At 49.6% G+C, this 19,476-nt stretch overlaps 1 protein-coding gene across 1 annotated transcript in view; it reads left to right on the forward strand.

Moving 5' to 3' along the window:
* Positions 1 to 19,476, forward strand: part of DPP6 (dipeptidyl peptidase like 6) — a 785,445-nt gene that overhangs the window by 587,999 nt on the left and 177,970 nt on the right. The gene's annotated exons all lie outside the window — the stretch shown is intronic.

Below are 19,476 nucleotides of genomic sequence, written 5' to 3' on the forward strand. Positions count from 1 at the left end.
CTGGTCCTCATCTCTGCCTTCCACAGTTTCTCTCACTTTTTTTTTGACAAGGTGAGGTGCTCAGGAAATGTTCAAAGACATTGGGTTGTGCTGCTGGCAATATTGTGTGGTTTCCCGGGATGACTTAGGGGGAGGCATCCGAATTTTCCTAAGCAAATGCAGACAAACAGCAGGAGTTAATTAAAAAAATATTGTTCTGTAGGAGAGCATTGATCACAGAATGGATGTTTCACAACTAAGTTGGGTAGAATATGGGCATATCCTTGGAAGACAAGCATGGAGAAAATAACTTCATTTTGGACTTCAGATAAATGAAGGATGCGTGTAAATATGTGGCAAAATGTGATTAATCGCTTCTGTTAGACTGTTAGAAAACTCAAGCCCCAAGAAACTAAAGATGACCCCCTGTCGTGAAAATAAAGTATCCATGGGCATGTTTTATTTAAAGCATAGTTCAGATAAAAACTCAAATGTCTTTCACAGAGGAGGGAGTATTCTATTATTTTTCAAGCAGATATGCACCTTCAAAGGTCACGGCCAGCAGGGGTATAATTATGCCTTGAGATTTATCTATCCCTTCTGGGAGCAATAGAATTTATCCTAGATGAAGGATAAATTTGTAAAACTCCAAACCCTAAAAGCATTTTGTGCTTGACACATGGTGTACACATTTTATTGCATCAGTTAGCATTTAGGAGAAATATGGTCTCCTGGCATGAGTTTGCCAAACGGACTGAAAACCTGAGGGCAAGGTGGTCTGTGCTGAAGGCTTGGTTTCAGTGCTCAGGATGAGGGTGATAATCCCCCGTAGCGGGTGTCAGCAGAGTGAGCTGCTTTCCGTGTTTTTAAACAGTCGAGGTAATCAACACTGCCTTCGCGTGTTGGTTGAGTCTCATGCGTGTTCACCGTAGCACGTCGCTCTTGCGAGGAAATCGTCCTTCTCCTCCGTCCTGCCTTCTCATGGCTGGTGTCCAGGAGACCTGGACTCCAACACAGCCTGGGCTCACTGTCCGCCTCAAACAGTCCCCTTGGGTGTTACACTGCAGCTGTAAAATCAGACTTTTAACGGTTCTGATGTATTGCTTTCCTAAGTGTTACTGAACCAAACGTGGACTTGCTTGCCCGAGTGCAGTAAAGCCGATCTACTGACACCAGGTTGTGGTGAAGGAAAGTGCACATTGATTGCAGGCGCCAAGCAAGGAGTTCAGACAGCTGGTGCTTAAAAGGCCCAGATTCCCTGAAGGCGCCAAGAAAAGGTTTCTAAAGACAGGGTGAGGGAGGGGGGTCATGGGTTATGCGACCAGCTCATGGACAGCCTTCTGACTGACTGGTGGTGAGGTAAGTAAGCGTCAACGTGTCCTTTTGGTTCCAACTGGTCTCGGGTCTCCACGCTTGTGTGCAGCTTACAGTTAACTTCTCCCAGCTGGTGGGGGCATCATTATCTGCAAGACAGCCCAGAGGATGTGGCTCAGAATACCATCGGTAGCCCTGGAGGAGGAGCTAAAGGTCCTTGACTTTGGTTAATGGCTAAACTATTATTATGTTGCCATGTTTGGCTTTTTTCCTTTCTTTTTGCATCTTCTCAGTTCTCTGATTAAATTTCCTCTTGGGAACTTGAGGGAAACCTAGGTAGGCTACAGTTTTTCTACAGACAAGAGGCAGGTGGAGAACGTGGGTTAGGGAGGGTTCTCCTCCAGGAAGGCCCCATAGGGCCCTGCTCAGTTACATAAGGGCTTTCGTAGGATTGAAAGATGTAACAGAATGCTTGCTGCACTTAAGGGAAACAGCCTCTGGTGGGTGAGGACGTCTATGATTCATCTCATCTTCACGTAAACTGAAGCATCTCCGAAAATGGCGTTCACTGTTTGACCACCCAACTCCTCCTCTTTATCATAAGATCATTTTGTTGTTGTTTAGTCACTAAGTCGTGTCCCACTCTTTGCCTCTTTGTGACCCCATGGACTGCAGGACACCAGACTTCCCTGTCCTTTACCATCTCCCGGAGCTTGCGCAAACTCATGTCTGTCGAGTCGGTGATGCCATCCAACCATCTCACCCGCCGTCGTCCCCTTCTCTTCCTGCCTTCAATCTTTCCTAGCATCAGTGTATTTTCCAATCAATCAGTTCTTCCCATCAGGTGGCCAAAGTATTGGAGCTTCGGCTTCAGCATCAGTCCTTCCAGTGAATATTCAGGGTTGATTTCCTTTAGGATTGACTGGTCATTTATGAACAATAAATGAATGAGTTTCGAGTATCATCAAAGTCTTCTTTGTATTAATGAGACAGTGGATTTCCAAACTGGGTAAGCCTTTAGACCTTGAGCTTATGCAGCTTCAGTGTCTGAGAGAGGCTTGTTGAGCTCAGTCAGTTGTACCAGGGCCCTGCCTGGTGGCTGGGCAAGAGCGCAGCCCTGTAGGTGGGCTTGGGGTGGTGAGGAAAGCACAGTTGTCTCTTTAAATAGAAACGTCTATATGAAAACATTTAAATTAGCATTTACTCATAGGGCAGAACATATGAGAGCTCCTCTTGATATTTCTGGAGACACAGATGTGTATCTTTTTCTCCCTTTTTATCACCTCTCCTCTCATCCCTCTCTCCCTGCAGTCCCTCACTTCCAGCCCGAGGCCATTCGATCTGCAGGATGGGATTACTTGGCATTTATAACTTAGATTTTCTCCCTTGGCTTCAGGCTTTCCGAACAATCACAGAGATGAACTGAATTAATTTTTCAGCGCCCTCTAAACTCTGGCTTCCTTCCTTTTTGCCAGTGATGGAATAATCTGGGGTGGGTGAACCCTCTCTTCTGTCTCTCTCACGAGGGAGAAGGAGGCCTCCCTGACCCCTGTTTAACCCCCTCCATCTCCAGCTCTGACCTCCGCAGCTGGAGCCTGGGGTAGACCCCAGGGCACATGCCGTGGCTCGAGTCATAATGAGAACCCCGAGCCAGCTGAATTTTCGTCTGTTCAAAGATCTGGAGCCTCATGGTAGGGCTGTTTGACTTTCACATACTAAATTTTCAAAAGTTGTGTCCTCAAAGGACATGTGTCTTCTACACAGATTTGTTTAGTAAGCCAGAATTAAAGCTAGTTAATTTTTAACATAGAGTGTTTTACTAAGTGTTTATATCGGAACTGCAGCAAAGTAAAGCAACACTTGATGACAGAGACTGATAGAAATGCGAGCCAGCTAAATGTTCTCTGTTAAGGGTCCATCGCGTGTTTTCGTAGCAGTTTTTGGTAGATTTGCTGTTTCTTGGAGTTTTCCTGACATGAGTTTTTTCTTGGGTTAGTTTTCCCTTTGACTTGAGTGCTTTTCTGTAAAAATTTATATTTCTATGTAATTTGCAGTTTTTCATATCTATTAGGATCATTCTGGAAATCATATGGGCTGGAGAAACTCACCCTTCCATAACAGACATCAATTTTAAGGAAAATTGGACATACCCCGTAATTAGATAGCATTGGCATTTTGGAGTTTGGCAAACAGAGCAGTAATACGACAGAAACTGAGACGTATGAGAAGCTATCCTCGTGTACACGTTAGGTGGCCTTCTGTAGATATTGTCGCCCTAACCTTGCTTATTTACCTTTACCAAACAAACCGTACAAAATTGTATTCCTTTGGAATTCTGGTTGACTTATGAAGTCGCATCTGTGAAAATGATGAACTGAGACGTAGAGATTCCTTCTGCCCAGGGTTACTCTCTAACTTTACAGGCTGGGACATAGAAGAGCATTCTCTTTATTTAGAAAATAGATACCTAGGTTGAGAACACACCACAGTGCCCAGCGCCTTGCCAGACCTCATGACGCGGGAGTTGCAGACTGAAGCCCTGGGGTCACGTGGACCTGAAGACGAGTCCCAGTTGGCAGCTGACTCTTGGCTGTGTGACCTCGAGAGCTGCTGTACTTCTACGGAGCTTCACGTCCACACTCTCACAAGGATGTTGACGACAGTGCGCGCTTCGTAGGCACCGCTAAGAATTGAGGGGAATACGTGTGCGCTGCAGGGAATTGTGCTCTGAGAGACTGCCTGCGAATGCTATTTCTTCATATTGTAATGTGTCCCCAATATGTATTTGTAGTCTCATAATTAAATTTTATCAGACTGTAATTTCTAGCCAGTTCAAATCCTTTCTGTTACAAGGAGAGGAATGATATAACCCCTACCATAATAAAATTCCCTTTAAAAATTTTTCAAAGCTAAGACCTGTTCCATGACACTCAGGTGATAAAAATGCCCATGTGATTTTAATTTCTCTCTTAAAAGTAATGTCTGTAGCCTCAATGATCTACAATTCTCAGTGCTCAATAAGTTCTTTTTTTAATCTCATCTCAACATGACTTGCTGCAATTAATTTCTAAGGCTTTCTTGTTTTGCTTCCAGTGGAAGCAGAAAAGATAAGTCAACAGTGAAGTGCTATATTGAGCAACAAAGCATGGTTCCTATCCTTAAGGAGTTCAAAATCTTCTTGAAAAGGAAGGACTCAGACATATCAGTTGAGTTCAGTTCAGTTGCTCAGTCATGTCTGACTCTTTGCGACCCCATGGACTGCAGCACACCAGGCCTCCCTGTCTATCACCAACTCCTGGCGTTTACTCAGACTCATGTCCATTGAGTTGGTGATGCCCTCCAACCATCTCATCCTCTGTCGTCCCCTTCTTCTTCCACCTTCAATCTTTTCCAGCGTTAGGGTCTTTTCCAATGAGTCAGTTTTTTGCATCAGGTGGTCAAAGTATTGGAGTTTCAGCTTCAGCATCAGTCCTTCCAATGAATATTCAGTACTGATTTCCTTTAGGATGGATAACAATATAAAATTAAATGCCTCAAATGGGTATTTTAAACAATGAACACAAAAGAAGAGACGCCATAAAGAATCTCAAAAAGGAAGTCTGGCTTGAGCAGAGCCTTATAGTCGAGTAAGTTTTATTTTGTTTGGTTTAATAGATGGAGACTGAGAGGAGATACTCCAGGTCGGGTGAATCATTAAACGAGCTTGACTTTCCAGTGAGCCAGCGTCTTCCTGGAATGAGTGGGCTGCCAGGCCAGGCCGGAGCAGGGCTGTTCTCCTGGGACTCTGCATGGGGAAAGACGGGATTGGGTGGGTCTGGGGTGAGCCTGGGGTGTGGAAGACCTAATTCCCAGCTGAGTGCCATGGGTCTTTACAGGAAGAACACGCTGAACACCAAGCCTAAGAGAGACACGGTGCAGACGGCAGGCTTAGGTTAGTTTTGTGCGTGTGTGTAGAGCGGAGGGCAGGGAAGGGGCGAGTAGGGCTTGGAGTCAGTTAGGGAGCCTGGCGGGGAGCAGGGCAGGCCTGCAGTGAGGGAGGGCTCAGTGGAGAAACCACCCGACTGTGATGGTGGGCGTCTGGCCTCCGCTCAGAACGTGAAGACGGGTTTCAAGAGTTTATGTTCCATGCCCCTCAGATTAAACCTTCGGGCGCCTGTGCCTGTTGTGAGTTGAGCCTGATGCGTGAGGAGATTGAAGGCAGCGAGTTTGTGAGGGCGGCGGTGAGAATCCCCAGCCGTGTCAGTGGCCCAACACTTCCTTCTCCAGGACGCTGCCGCTGGACACATTCACTCTGCAGAGCTGCCAGGAGTTGCGTGAACAGGACTGTCTGTATATCTTTAGGAAGGGCCAACATGAGGCTGAAATATAAGAGAAAGAGAGTCCTTAGAGTGGCATTCTACATGCCTCTAGCAAGGCCTGCAAGACTTCCCAGGTGGCCCCGTGGTAAAGCATCTGCCTGCCAATGCAGGAGATGCAAGTTCGATCCCTGGGTCAGGAAGATCCCCTGGAGAAGGAAATGGCTACCCATTCCAGTATTCTTGCCTGGTATATCCCATGGACAGAGGAGCTTGGTAGATTACAGTCCATGGGGTCATGGAAGAGTCAGACACGACTTAGAGACTAAACACTCTCTCCGAAAGGGCAGGATCCTACCGTTACTGGCGGGCCCAGCGTGTCAGCACTGCGGACAGCTCCGAGGCCTGCGGGGCTGGATCTTAGTTAAGCTGCTTCTCCTGCTCCCTCCCCGCGAGGTCTCCCTGCTTCTCTCCCTTTTCCCCCTGAATTACAAGCAGTTAGCAAGCACTATCAAAAGAATGAGCTTTAGAATCAAATCGATGTGGGAATAAATCCCCCGTCAGCCTCTTTACCTGTGTAATCATGGAAGAGTTACTTTGCTTCTCTGGGCACTATTACTCTGTCTATATAATGGAAATAAAATGCCTGACTCATGGGGTTCATGGAAAGGTTATGGAGTTCTGTAGGATATTGAAATGGTGCGAGTAAGTGCCTGTTTTGGTGTGCAGAAAGTCCTACAGGCTTCCTTCGTGGGGGAACCAAGGCCTCCCATTATGCAGCCAAATCTAATTAATCACTCTCCCCACAATTTCCCTGCCTCTGGACAGAAAGTAAATTTCATACTCTGTGCCAGCTCTGATCAATTCTAATGGCTTCCTGGAGCTCTGAGTTTAAAGCTGTGCCTGTGCTCTTTGGGGGAGGATGCTGTGATCCATGAGTCCCCCGCAGTGAGGGGGGTGGGCTGGGAGAAAGATGCACGTGGTGCCTTCCAGGTGCAGGACGCAGTCTTCCCTGAAGCACCCAGTGATACGCTGTCACTGCACACAGACAGAAGGTGGTCCCGTCTTCGCTCACTCTATCCTTTACCCCATCCCCACAGCACGCCAGAAACGTAGGTGCCACTGACCGTGCGTCTGTGTCCAAATCCTTCCGATCCTTCAAGCCCTGACATCACAACCCTCTCCTCTAAAACTGCCTCCAGCCTTCCCGAGCTCCTGGAGTCAGATTGCTTCCCATTTCAGGCTGAAATGTATCCTTGCTTTAAATTGCTCTTTTGTTGTCAATATATAATTTTTTCTGGACAGCGTGTTTAGAAATGTTTTAATGTGCATTTACTGCCCAACCCGTTTCTCTCCTGAATTCTTACGTGTCAGAGAGCAGGGTTTGCTGGGAGGGGCTTGGCCGTGTCCCGGGTATCTGTGGCCTGGGTGTGAGAAGAGGGATGCCCAAGAATAACCGCCAGAGAGGCTGCCCCTGCAGGTCTGAGCTGTCGGGAGACAAAGCGTCAGCCATAGTCAAAGGGGGCCTGTTTCAACCAATCCTTTCCATTAAGTCCTTTTCTGCCCTTAAAAAACCGCCCTCCATGTCTAAAGACTTTCAAACAAGCAAACCCGTTTGGAAATGAGGTGAAAAGATGGGGGATGCGGCATTTCCTCAGGCGCCTTGGGGAACCTAAGCTTGCCTGTTCCCGTCCTTGAACTCTTCCCAGCGTGGGAGGGGATGCATCGATGCTGACTGAAACAGGTGGAGGGAATTCATGAATTAAATGAGATTGTCGAGTATAAGGAGAAGCAGGTCTGGGCCCCACCCCCAAATCACTCAGACCAGAGTCTCGGAGGATGGGACCTCAAGAGAGCATTCTTAAGTGACTCAGTTTCTAGTTCAAGTATCTGGTGTCAGCTGGTCCTTCACTAGCTGTCAGCACCACGTGACCCCAGGATTCTCTTTGAAGCTGAGAAACTTCTGTTTCTGTTTCTGGAAAGAAGCGACAAACGTGAATTTCCTTGTCCTCTCAGCAGAGAGATACAGGCAGGTCTCCGGCTGACAGTGTCCTTGGAGATTTAGTTAGTGACATGCAGTAAAGGCGTGTAGCACTAACATCTGCAGCAGGGCGACGAGATGGAGCCTGCGTCTGGGCTGCAGCTTGACGTGAGCGCCACCTGGTGTGTCAGCCTGGAGTCGCTGTTCCCATGGATGCATTCTGGAGCCGAAGAACTGATGCTTTTGAGCTGTGGGGTTGGAGAAGACTCTTGAGTCCCTTGGACTGCAAGGAGAGCCAACCAGTCCATCCTAAAGGACATCAGTCCTGAATGTTCATTGAAAGGACTGATGTTGAAGCCGAAACTCCAATACTTTGGCTACCTGGTGCGAAGAACGGACTCACTGGAGAAGACCCTGATGCTGGAAGGGATTGGGGACTGGAGGAGAAGGGGACGACAGACGATGAGATGGTTGGATGGCATTACCGATTCAATGGACATGGGTTTGAGTAAACTCCGGGAGCTGGTGATGGACAGGGAGGCCTGGCATGCTGCAGTCCGTGGGGCCGCAAAGTCGGACGTGACTGAGCGACTGAACTGACTGAACGGACTGACCGAGCTCTGCCGCTCTGTCCCTTCTGAAGAGTCACAGGCCACGTTCTCAGTCACGCAGAGTTAGAGGTGAGCATGGGAACGCTTTCCGCCGGGCCTGAGAGCCAGCCACCTGTCTGTGTCCCTGAGGTCAGCACTGCTCCTGCCCACAGACCTCTTCCCGAAGAATCTCCTGGAGGCCAACCCCTGGTGTTTGCAGCAGGGTGTCCATTCCACTCTGCTGTGCCCCCACGAGCCAGTCTGTTCTAGCCCAGGATGCACAGCGGGCAGGCCACATGAGCCACCTGCTGCATCGTCTCCTCTGCTTTGTCTTCACACCACCTTCTCTGCACTTCAGGCTGTCCCCACTGGGGGCTGGACTCAATGCTCCCTGTCTTACTTACGCTGCTGACATTGGCAGAGGTTAAACACCCAGGGTAGTAGCCTCGTCCAGAAAAGCAGGCCTCAAGGACAGCAGCACAGGTGGTCATCCAGACCCTGGAGAGACAAGCAGATACCACTCACTGCAGCATAACTTGCTCATCGTAAAACCCAGTGAGAAATTTTCCTTAAGTTTTGACTGATGGCTGCAATCACAGAAGCACCTCCCCGACCGAGACAGGGAAGATTTCTGTCTCCCCGAAATAGCCCATGCACCTGTCCTCCAGCCCCCGTGGTTACCCTGGCGTCCACCCCTCTAGCTTTGCCTTTTCTAGACTTCCTTGTGGATCGAGTCACACTTACATAATCCTGGGTGACGGGATTCTTCGTCAGCATAATTGCTTTTGAGTTTCCCCCGCGTTGCTGCCGATGCGTGTAGGTCATCCCTTTTATTGCTGAGAAGTGGCCCAGTGAGTGGAGAGACAGTCATTTGCATATGCGTTTTGCATGTGACATTTGAGTGGTTTCCAGCTTGAGGCTGTTATGAATAAAACTGAGCGTTTGCATACAGAATTTTCTATAGGCACATGTTTCCATTTCTCTTGGGTAAATAGCTAGAGGTAGAATCACTGGGTCGTGCAGTAAACGAATGTTTCAGTAGGCGAGAGACTGCCAGGTCGTTATCCAACATGGCTGTACTGTTTAGACGCGCCCCCGCACCCGTCAGGCTGGGGGTTTCAACCCCCCTACCCTCCACCTGGTGCCCGAGAGAGGCCAGCTGACTTCTCTGCTCGGGTTCCTGCCCGGGACAGAGTGTCAGGCCTCCTCTCCTGCCCGAATGCAGGCACTCGGGGACCTCGCAGGCTGCTCCCCACGATCATCCCCTCTGCAGTGCTGTGTAATGACAAGTCCTCGGGGAAAGTCAGGGGCAGGGAGGGTGGAAACTTCCTGAAGAGGCTGTTCACGGGCGCCCGGCACAAGCGTCATGAGCAGTTAAGAGGGCTCCACCCCGAGCATCATCGCTCGTTTCTAGACAGATCTAGGAGGAGGAGTTTTCTTTCTGAGAGTCACCTGTCCTGGAGGAAGGACCAGGTCCAGGAGCACAGGCCTGCCCTGGGGTCACCTGCTGCTTCCTGGCTGAGAGGAAAAGCAGAGCTGCACGCCCAGCACCCAGCATCCTTAAGGATGCCTCTGACCTTGGGGTTCCCGGCTGGGCCGGCAAAGGGGATCATGGGCCTTCTCAGGCATTCCTGTCTGCTCTCTTGCTGTATTTTTGACTGCAGCAGTGTGAAGGAGACAGCAGGCTGCGTTAGCCCTCCCAGGAGGCAATGACTTTGCACAGTCCGGCTCAGCCAGACTGTGTATGGACCAATACGTATTTCTGGAGCTGCTGGCAAAGGATAAAAGAACGAAAGCTGTGGCGTTTCCTCATCAAGAAGCTCTGGTTCCCAGACCTGAATAGCACAGCCTTCCGTGGAGATGACACAACTCTTTGCTCATGTGAGGCTTTCCCCTCCCAGGACTTAGCTTGGCCCACTGCTCTGCCTGCCAGGCCACTGGACACTCAGCGGCGAGGTCGATGCCCTGTTGGGGCTGAGGCTCCCAGATGAAGAAGCCGCTCAGGCTTCTGCCTGTCTGGGCTGGAAGTTAGCAGCATCCCCTGGAGCTCTGTCTCCTCCATCCAGCAAGACAATGGACGTTCCCACACTTCAGGGTGAGCACCGGGGCCCAGGGCCTGTCACGTCCGCCTGCTCCGTGAACGCAGAGCTGTGGACAGTCGGAGCCCAAGTATGAACAGAACGTCGGGGTTTTACCATCTCTCTGCATGTCTTTGATTCATTGCATGACGGCCCTCACACACGTTTCTATCAGCCTTCTAAGTGTTTATTTAGAGGGGCTTCCAGGGCAGCACTAACAAGCACGGCTTCCTCTGCAGCCCCCTTCACAGCCAGGCCAACGTCGAGGCCAAGGAGAGAGCAAGATCTAAACCTCAGGGCTGACCTGAGGCTCGCGTGTCATCATCGGTGCTATCGGAGCTAGGATTCCTGAGCCAGGACTGAAGCTCAGGGCAGGCATCCGCTGACACCCGTGAGCATGGCCCCCGAGGGCGCTGCCGGCCCCTGGTCTGGCCCCTCCCTATGTCCGCAGGTTAGCCCTCAGGGTCTGTCCTCTGCTTCTCTCCCTCCAGTTCCCTCCGCTGACCTCAGCACATCTGAACGCCGTCTGGCTCCCGGGCTCTGTCCACTCAGCTACGCACCACCTCATCCAAAGGCCCCTTCCCAGGCCCTCTCTCGCTCCACGCAGGAGTCGCCTTCATGCCACTTTCTGTTTTTGTCCCCTTGGTCCCTGGAATGAAATCCTCTCCTTGTTCCTCTATTTGGTGGCTGTTGTTCAGTTGCTAAGTCGTATCTGACTCTTTGCAACCCCACGGACCTGAGCACGGTAGGCTTCCCTGTTCTTCACTATCTCCCAGAGTTTGCTCAAACTCATGTCCACTGGGTCCATGATGCCATCCAACCATCTCATCCTCTGTTGTCCCCTTCTCCTCCTGCCTTCAGTCTTTTTCAGCATCAGGGCCTTTTCCAATGCGTCAGTTCTTCGCAGCAGGTGGCCAAAGTATTGGAGCTTCAGCTTCAGCATCAGTCCTTCCAATGAATATTCAGGACCAATTTCCTTTAGGATGGACTGGTTGGATCTCTTTGCAGTCCAAGGGACTCTCAAGAGTCTTCTCCAACACCACAGTTTGTAAGGTTAACTGAAGTTGCTCAGTCATGTGTGACTCTTTGGGACCCCATGGACTGTAGCCCGCCAGGCTCCTCTGTCCATGGGGTGTTCCAGGCAAGAGCACTGGAGTGGGTTGCCACTTCCTTATACAGGGAATCTTCCTGCCCCAGGGATTGAACCTGGGTCTACCCGCATTATAGGCAGACGCTTTACCGTCTGAGCCACGAGGAAAGATCGCACATAACCACAGTTAATGCGTGTCTTTAAACCATACCGTGCAATCTCTAGCATATTCGTTTCTGCTCCCATGTCGCTTTATTTCATTTATAAATGAATGAGTGAACCTTTAACTGCGTTTATAGACATTTAGTGAGTAACTTATTAAGCGTCTGATATTGGGACTTGAACATATCATGACGTATTTTGTAGTCATAACAATGATGGGGTGTAAATCACAGCCCACTTCAGAGATGAGCACCCTGAGGCTTGCAGTTGGAGTAACTTGCTCCCAGCTCACTTTCACTTTTCACTTTCATGCATTGGAGAAGGAAATGGCAACCCACTCAGTGTTCTTGCCTGGAGAATCCCAGGAATGGTGGAGCCTGGTGGGCTGCCATCTATGGGATTGCACAGAGTCGAACACAACCGAAGCAACTTAGCAGCAGCAGCTCCAAGTATAGCTTGTGGTTGGCCAGGATTCCTGTCGGCACTTCCGGGTCCCAGCGACATCGCTCTGCTCTGCACTTCAGTCCAACAAGAGCTGCTAGGCAACCTCTGAACTGGGTGCCACACCCTTCATCTTACAGAAGTAACTCGTCCTCCTCAGGCTGAGGGCCGTCTGCAGCGCATAGTAGGGGTGGTGTTGATAAGGTGAGAGGTTGGGGGATGGCCTGGTGACCGGCGTTACTGGTCATTGGAGGTAGATTTAATTGGTACCTCTACTCAGCCTGGGTGCCTACACGGCCTCGAGCTACGGTTTGCGTTCTGTTTGATATCAGAGAGTAACAGTGACTCTGATGCTGTCCTTCTGTTTGGACTTGACAAACTGGTATCTGAAGCAAATAAGGCATCCCTACCAAAATAAAACCACAGAGCATCGCGTTTTAGGCACAGAATTGCTGAGAGGCCAGGCGGGAGGAGACCCCACAGCCCTATGTGTAGCAGCCTCGGGCCACCTGCCAGGGACCACGGCTGCAGGCGAGCCCCGCACCAGGCCCTTGTACACGGTCCCCTCTGTGGGCTCCCAGGACAGCGCTGCCACCTGCGGGAGGGGCTCCGGGGCTTGGAAGCAGTGCAGTGGTCGTCTTCTGGGCAAAAAGATACCCCTGAGAGTTTCTGTCCTGCCAGAAAGTGGCGAGCGTGCGCCTCAGTAGAAGTGACCTCACACACCTGGGCTGAAGGTCCCAGAGCTGGGCTTCTCCTGTGTAACCTCAGCCCTTTGTCTCCTCGTTCCTAAAATGGAACTAAAGGCAACTGCTCCAGATGTTCCAAAGACTGGGTCAGAGCCTCATACGGCTTTGGAAAGACGTCGCCGTGTTTTCTTGGTTTGGCATTAAAATCCCTTCTTCCGGGAGGGAGGGTCAGGATGGGGACACATGTACACCCATGGCTGACTCATGCGAATGTGTGCCAGAAGCCACCACAATATTGTAAAGGAATTAGCCTCCAATTAAAGTTATTACAAAAATAAAATAAAATCCCTTCTTCCTTGCATTAAGCAAACATGAACCTCAAAATGCCAGCCCCTTCCCCCAGCTCCTCCAGAAACCCCGAGAGAAGGGGGAAGCTTGCCTTCTGAGAGCTGAGGAAATCTGACGGTGCTGATTGCCAGGGTCCCGGTGAGCACAGTCCAGATAGTCATCTGAAATTATGTGGCTGGACCACCTGCTGGCCTTGGGAGGGAGCTCAGGCATGCTTGCTTTGTAGGGAGTAGAAATCCAACCTGCTGTATGGAACCCTTTTGAAGAAAGACCACGTGAGCATGAAGGTCAGCAGGCAGATCAGAGAAGCCTGGAGCTGAAGAAATGGGCAGCATCTCCACACTGGCAGAGGAGAGCTGTCCTCAACCGGCAGAGGCCGTGTCCCCGCCTGAACCCCAGGGCTCATCCCTCAGTCTGTCTGGCTCCCCGGGCACCTCTGATGTCAGCTGAGCTTAAGTGATTCACTCACATGAGCCTGGCCAGCTGACCTGTTGGGTTTCTCATTAAAAAAAAATAGACCACTTTTCTCGGTTATGTACAGATTCTTAGGATGTTGAAATATGTGTAAAAATGTGGCTGTAACAATTCATATAATCAAAGTCAGTTAAAAATGTAAAGAAATATGTACCCTTTAAGAAAATTGGCTCTTAGCCTTCAGTGGCAGTGGCTAAGCACATGTCTCACTGTTGATGATGGTGGTATTGTGGTTGGTCTTGGTTTGACTTTCACCTTCAGATCCCTGGGTTTTGTAGGCAATGAACTATGCAGCTCCAGTCATGGGAATGTTTATTTTCACAGATGGGGTGCCCTCTGCTGCTTTCAACTCCTGCAGACAAGGCGCACACCCTATCAGCAGCCCGACATTAGCCCAGGCTGCTTGGCCTTTGTTCATCTACTGCTCCTGGGGGCATGATTTTTAAACTCATGGAGAGAAAGGTCCTCTGTGAAAGTGATCTTATTATCTTGTGTTCCCAAGAGCCCTTATTATCTTGACATGGATCAAAACCCTGACTTTAGTTTTGTCAAATTGTCTATTGCTGGTTTGTTACCAAATTAATCCCAGACACTAAGTGGCATTAGAATAGAAGAAATTTTTTTTGCCACAAAGCAGAGAATTCAGTCTTGGATAAAGAATGTTTTCCCAGTCCATGGAGAAAAATGATCTGTGTGTGTGTGGAGGAGGAGGAAGAAGAGAGGGAGAATGCTTATTTAAAAAAAAAAATTACTAATTTAAATCCATTGCTTTTTTTTCCCCCCAAGTAAAGGGGCACTAGTGGTAAAGAGCCCGCCTCCCAATTGCAGGAGATGCAGGAGACGTGGGTTTGATCCCTGGGTCAGGAAGATCCCCGGAGGAAGAGATGGCAACCCACTCCAGTATTCCTGCCTGGAGAATCCCAGGGACAGGAGCCTGGCGGGCTACAGTCCACAGGGTCGTAAAAAGTCCGACACGACTGAACCGACTTAGCACGCACGCACACACAATCTGAAAATAATTTTAAGTTATGCAATTTGTCCTGAGACCCAGATCTGAGGAAAGACTTCTTTGAAAATAGAAGCCATTTTTCCTGATGTAGTCATCTCTAACAGCAGCACGCTACGTGAAATATTTCCACAAAGAAACGGCAAAAGGTTCTTTTCCATCCAACTTCAAGGATTCCTCACTGGATGAAATCAGCCAGAGATGCAAGAATAGATCTGCAGAGAGTATTATCCCCACAGGTCCTGCTCGGGAAACCCGTGAACTCGGCCCGCTTCCTACAGGTCCTCAGAAGTGGCCCGCAGGCTGCACAGGGGAGATGGTTAGGAAGCCTGCTGTGAAGACTTGTCCAGGTCATCCTCAATATGTTTCTCTTCTTTTCTACCAAAGCGTTGAACCTTATTTAAAGAGCCGTGTTTTCAAATAGTTATTTCTTGACCCCAGATATTCTATTCAGTTCTAACAACAGCAACAAAAGGCCCGCCCTGATGCAGTACTTTCTAGGTCAGATAGTCTTCCTAGAGCTTCACGTGTACCCCTCATTGAATGCCTGGAGAATACCTATGATGTGGAGGCTGCTATTAGCCGCTCTTACGCATTCACACCCAGGCATGGCAGGTGCGCTGGCACAGCTAGTCCCTGGCAGGGCAGGATACACCCGGTTCCTGCCGCACCAGTTTCTCCTGTCTGCATCTTGACCTCTGTTCTCCCCAGCTTTCTCTGTGTTCAAGTGTTCTCAAGCCCCCATCGACACAACAGAAAATAGAGCTGAGCACGTCACCCACAGGAGCGAAGAGAAAACAGCAGAACTGGGCAGGTTGTAAACCAAAGGAAGACGGGAAAATCATGATGCTCAAGCATAAGACGGCTGAGTCGCAGCCCAGGAACTGAGCTGGTTTCTCCTAACCCCTCCCCACCCCCAGGGCGGTCCTCAGCACCCCAGGCGTGGACAGCGCTCAGGCTAGCCCGAGTGGGATGGCTCCTGGTTGGCTGTGGTCTGCTCTCTGCTGAGTCAACCCTTTAGAATATCACCTCTGATGAGACGAAGGCTTAGGCCTGGGCCCTCAGGATGCTTTTGGAAGGTCAGTGAGAGGAGCTATGGGAGAAAAAACAAGGATGGTTTGAAAATTAAGTAGCTGTCAGAACCCCAGCTTCCCCTTGCTGACTCCCCTGAAGTCCAGAGGTATGTTTCCTGGTGAGGGTGAGCAGAGGCCCTTGGATGGAGGAACATCAGGACAGGGTGCAGTCTGAACAGGGACAAAGGGACGCTTGCAGGGTGTGGAGAGACTTCCTGCTCTTTCATCATCCCTGACACGTGGCAGCCACGCCTCACCCACCAGGCTGGGGACCGAAGGATCCTTCCCAAGAGATGCTGGTAGAGCAGGGTCCAGAAGGAGTCAGCAGGAGGGCCCAGGGGGACCAGGCAGGCCCTCCCGGGCTCTGCAGGACTCCCCATCAGCTCCTCGGTCCCAGCTTCCTCAATGTGGGGGCCTCGGGGAGAACCACCATCTGACCGCAGACGTCTTCCCGTCTGACAGACAGAAACCAAAGCAAACGGTAGCGGCACTGTGGAGAAAACAGTGATCACAAGAGGAGAAGCCAGCATTAGGACCAAAGCCTCTTCTTAAATCCTCAGATGACTTGTTACCCTCAGGAGACAAAACAGAACAACGCATACCGTTTTTCAATCTCAAAGCACCAGACTCTTAGAAATGAAAAAGACAGTAGAAATGAAAACTCAGTAGAAAGGTTTAAAGACAATGGTGAAGACATTTTCCTGAGGATGCAACAGAGACAAAAAGATATGAAAAGTGGGAAGGAAGGATGAGATACAGAGAAAAGACACGCGGATAACTTAGAGGCCCAGCTGAGAAATGTACAAGCACATATAGGAGTTAGCTAAATATAATTTTTAATGATACAGATGAGATTACTTACAAAACAGAAACAGACCCACAGACATAGAAAACAAACTTATAATTACCAAAGGGGAGCGATTAAAAAAAAACCAGAGGAGGGATAAATTAGGAGTTTGGGATTAACATGCACACTGCTGCATATAAAATAAACAATAAGATCCTACTGCACAGCACAGGGAACTCCACTCAGTACCTTGTAACAGCGTCTAATGGGAGATAACTTAAAGAAGGGTATATATGTGTATGTGTGTAACCGAATCCCTCTGCTGTACACCGGAAACTTACACAGACTGTGAATCAATTACACTTCAGTGAAATTCTAAAAATAAATAAGCACCGTCTTTAAGCCCCTGTATCCACCGCACATGAGAATCTCGCCCACTTTCCCCCCGGTGAAGCTCACTCTTTGTCCACACGTCACGTCTCACGCCACCCGGTATGTATCAGTCGCTCAGTCGTGTCCAACTCTTTGCGACCCCATGGACTGTAGCCTGCCAGGGTCCTCTGTCCGTGGAATTCTCCCTGCCATGGCTAAACACATCCCAGAGCCCTGCTGGCTATTAACCACAGAGCACAGAGCCCAGGCCAGGGCCTAGCAGGCAGGAAGAACCCAGGCTGCCCGCAGGGCCCTCATTGTATTGGGAGCCGCCCAGCTGGCTATTAACCACAGAGCACAGAGCCCAGGCCAGGGCCTAGCAGGCAGGAAGAACCCAGGCTGCCCGCAGGGCCCTCATTGTATTGGGAGCCGCCCAGGCGGCCTGTCTATGGACAGGCTGCTGGATCCGTTTCTAGGAGGGCTGGGTCTTCGCTCCAATAGCTCAGTGCCGGGAATCGCCCTCAGCATGCCTCTGGACTTGGCCTTTGCAGTCTCTGGATGGGCAGCCCAAGGGCACCGGGAGGGACGGAGGGGCTGGCCCGGCCCAGACCGTGGACCATGGTCTTGGACCAGGATTACCCGTAAAGGCTTCCTCTGACTTTGTTCTGCCCTGAAGCTCCAGGGGGGCTGGACGACTGTCTGAGAGTTGAAACCTCCACCCAGAGCCCCCCTCATGCAAAACACACCTTGGAATAATAAGATTATTTCAGGCATGGCTCTAAAAAGAAGCCCCCAGATTAATTAAGATGTCTGAGTTATGCCTTCCAACATGAGGAGGATGGCAGAGCAGATTGAGGGGTGAATCTGTGATCAGCAGAAGAGGAGATGAGTCCTCAGATCAGCAGTGGGCTCTCAGAACGAGAAGAGATCTCTCTCCAGCTTCAAACACATGGGCTGGCAATTCTGTCGAGCTCGGGGTTGCTGGGGAGGGAGACGCAGGGTAACGGGCACTTGCCGTCTTCCTGGGCCCTTAATTAGCTAGAGAATCTGAGTCGTTTCTGTTCCAAAGATTGTTTTCCCTCTGTAGCATTTGCTGGTGCTCTGCTTTCTAACTTGCTGGTTTTCATTGCCCACCCGCGCTGTTGAGATTTAATGATGTCTGGCTTCTCTGGTTGTGCTTTTTTATTATCAGTGTACACAGTTGTGTGTGCCCTCAGTCGCTTCAGTGTGTCTGACTCTTTGCGACCCTATAGACTGTAGCCAGGCTCCTCTGACCATGGGATTCTCCAGGCAAGCATGCTGGAGTGGGTAGCCATGCCCTCCTGCGGGGGATCTTCCCAGCCCGGGGATTGAACCCAGGTCTCTTAGGTCTCCTGCACTGGCAGGCGGGTGCCTTACCACGAGTGCCACCTGGGAAGCCTGAACACGTTGAAAGTGAAAGTGAAAGTCACTCAGTTGTGTCCAACTCTGCTACTCTTTGCGACTGTATAGTCCATGGAATTCTCCAGGCCAGAATACTAGAGTGGGTAACCTTTCCCTTCTCCAGGGGATCTTCCCAACCCAGGGATCAAACCCGGGTCTCCCGCATTGCAGGCAGATTCATTACCAGCTGAGCCACAAGGGAAGCCCAAATATACAGTTAAATTGGCTTAAAATAATTCTGTGAAGGGCCTCATCAGTGTCTTAAGATAACATACCCAGCTCTTGTTCAGAAGGAGCCTGGTCCATTGATGTCCACGCACATGGAGCGGGGGGCCGTGCCCCTACACGCATGTAGGACGTGTGTGTGGGCAGGTCCTCGGGGCTCCGTGGAGACGCCTTGGTCACCCAACCTTCCGGGGTTGTTAATTCCTGTGACTCAGCTCCAGGAATCTCACTTCTGCTGCATTTGACTCTGATGCCACTGAAAGCCCCACCCAGCTTCAAGGATATAAACTCCATCTTTGGATGAAAAGCACCTAGATTTTTGAAAAAGCGTTTGGGACCAGGAATACTGCTGTGGCCATGTTGGGGAAACCTCATTTGCCACGCAGGCTGAAAAGATTTGCTGGGTTTTCTCTCTATTGTTTATATTTTAAATATATAAGTATATATCAGATACGCATTTTTAAACTCCATCCACACAATCTGTCCTGAAATTCAGATCTGGACTTACTTGAAGGCTGTGGGCAGAGTGCATTATGTAACAGCCCTGCTCTCATTGTGTGAAAGGTAGCCTTCCTTATCCCAGCTTTCTGCAGGCTTTGATGTAAGAAGTATTAGAATTTCCTTAATAAGTAAGATGCATAGCCTCCCATCCAGATATGTACAGTCCATATTTAAATAGTATGACTTCTCCCAGCAAATCTCCAAACTGTCTAACATTTCTACTGAATATCCCATCTCTTCTTGGAAGAGATGCTTGAATAGAAAAATATAAATTTTTTGGAAAGCCTTTAAGAAATAGTAGAAGCAAATGTCTTAAGTGTAGGAACAGGAAAAGACGACCTTCCCGCCATATCTATGATGATACTTCCTAGTGATAACAAAGTGTTTGGGACACTGTGGTTCGTGAGAATTCATAATGAAGCGGTAACTTCCAGAGTCCCCAACTTTTAACACTCTAATCTGCTCATCCGATTGTTTATTCTCTTGACACGTTGGCAGTTTTTCAGTCTAGCTAATGTTTCAGCAATTGTTTGATGCCAGAAATTTGAAGGGACCTTGTTATTAATGAATACCATCTTATGCCAGTACTGCATGCTCTTGAGAGAAATTCCACTCATGACGTGTGTTTCATCCTCAAATGCTGCCAGCTGAT

The sequence above is a fragment of the Bubalus kerabau genome, chromosome 8 (genome assembly GCF_029407905.1).
Source record: "Bubalus kerabau isolate K-KA32 ecotype Philippines breed swamp buffalo chromosome 8, PCC_UOA_SB_1v2, whole genome shotgun sequence".
NCBI lineage: Eukaryota > Metazoa > Chordata > Mammalia > Artiodactyla > Bovidae > Bubalus > Bubalus kerabau.